A 2,500-nucleotide genomic window follows, 5' to 3' on the forward strand; every position below is an offset into this window, starting at 1 on the left:
TGAATAGGATTCGATCAAACTTTCGCAAAAAAACCTCCTCTTTTCTTTGAATAACTGAAGAAAGGAGGAATAAAGAGGTTACACACCTCGTCTCAGTGATTATAAAAAATAATGGTCTCAGTTCGCGGTCATGAAAAAGCCCACCAACGCTCGCGTTTTTCATGATCCGCGAACTTCGACTAATATTATATTTAGTCAAGTTTTGACTAAATATTTTAACATCGAGGGGGAATCGAAACGAGGGTCGTGGTGTATGTGCGTGTGTGCGTGTGTGTGTGTCTGTGTGTGTGTAGAGCGATTCAGACTAAACTACTGGACCGATCTTTATGAAATTTGACATGAGAGTTTCTGGGTATGAAATCCCCGAACGTTTTTTTTCATTTTTTTGATAAATGTCTTTGATGACGTCATATCCGGCTTTTCGTGAAAGTTGAGGCGGCACTGTCACGCCCTCATTTTTCAACCAAATTGATTGAAATTTTGGTCAAGTAATTTTCGACGAAGCCCGGACTTCGGTATTGCATTTCAGCTTGGTGGCTTAAAAATTAATTAATGACTTTGGTCATTAAAAATCGGAAAATTGTAAAAAAAAATAAAAATTTATAAAACGATCCAAATTTACGTTTATCTTATTTTCCATCATTTGCTGATTCCAAAAACATATAAATATGTTATATTTGGATTAAAAACAAGCTCTGAAAATTAAATATATAAAAATTATTATCAAAATTAAATTGTCCAAATCAATTTAAAAACACTTTCATCTTATTCCTTGTCGGTTCCTGATTCCAAAAACATATAGATATGATATGTTTGGATTAAAAACACGCTCAGAAAGTTAAAACAAAGAGAGGTACAGAAAAGCGTGCTATTCTTCTTAGCGCAACTACTACCCCGCTCTTCTTGTCAATTTCACTGCCTTTGCCATGAGCGGTGGACTGACGATGCTACGAGTATACGGTCTTGCTGAAAAATGGCATTGCGTTCAGTTTCATTCTTGGAGTTCGACAGCTACTTGACTAAATATTGTATTTTCGCCTTACGCGACTTGTTTTTAATAATCACTGAGACTCGGCATGTAACCTCTACGAAGTCCGCCGCTAGTGCAAAAGGCAGTGAAAGTGACGAGCCTGTTTGGCGGGGTTGCGCTGCACATGCTTCATAGCACGCTTTACTGTACCTCTCTTCGTTTTAACTTTCTGAGCGTGTTTTTAATCCAAACATATCATATCTATATGTTTTTGGAATCAGGAACCGACAAGGAATAAGATGAAATTGTTTTTAAATCGATTTCGGAAAGTTAATTTTGATCATAATTTTTATATTTTTAATTTTCAGAGCTTGTTTTTAATACAAATATAACATATTTATATGTTTTTGGAATCAGACCATGATAAAAAATAAGATGAACGTAAATTTGGATCGTTTTATAAATAAAAGTATTTTTTTTACAATTTTCAGATTTTTAATGACCAAAGTCATTAATTAACTTTTAAGCCACCAAGCTGAAATGCAATACCGAAGTCCGGCCTTCGTCGAAGACTGCTTGGCCAAAATGTCAATCAATTTGATTGAAAAATGAGGGTGTGACAGTGACGCCTCAACTTTTACAAAAAGCCGGATATGACGTCATCAAATACATTTATCGCAAAAAATAAAAAAAAGTCCGGGGATATCATTCCCAGGAACTCTCATGTAAAATTTCATAAAGATTGGTCCAGTAGTTTAGTCTGAATCGCTCTACACACACACACACACACACGCACGCACACACACACTCACACACACACACACACACACACACACACACACCCACACACACACACACACACATACACCACACCCTCGTCTCGATTCCCCCTCTACGTTAAAACATTTAGTCAAAACTTGACTAAATGTAAAAAGCAAACCAACAGCTACAGAAAGGAGTCATGACTACAATTATAATAACTATGTAATATAAATATGAAACGCACCACGTCAAGAAATAGATGTGAGATAAGAAACACACTTACTTTTAACGATTGGACGTCCCATTTTGATCTCCAAGAAAAAGACAATTGACGAGCAGTGCACATTAATTCCGGAGTTGTTGTCTCTTTTTTGTTTTAGTTTTTTTTAACTATCGTATGTGTTCATTCTTGCTCATACAGTCAAAGTCACTATTCATGAAGATGAGCTTTTCCATCGACCCATCGTCAATAATGTTAGTCTTTCTTATCGCTTGAAGTTGAAACGATACCAGCCAAACAATTGTGTTCCGACTGTAGTTACCACAGTGTAGTTACGTATCAGTGAAGAAGCAACAATCGCCAAGCGGGCGAAAAGCTTTAAGTTAAACAGGCGTGCGATCTAATGGAAAGGCGCTGGTTCTGTGCGACGCTTAGTTTTCGAGATAGGTGTGACTGACGAAGAACAGGACGTCACATTCCAAATAAGCACGATTATGTTGCAGGTGGAAGCCGTTGAGATTGCATTTCTTCGGGAGGTTTCCGCAAAA

The sequence above is a fragment of the Littorina saxatilis genome, linkage group LG8, assembly GCF_037325665.1.
Source record: "Littorina saxatilis isolate snail1 linkage group LG8, US_GU_Lsax_2.0, whole genome shotgun sequence".
Taxonomy (NCBI): Eukaryota; Metazoa; Mollusca; class Gastropoda; order Littorinimorpha; family Littorinidae; genus Littorina; species Littorina saxatilis.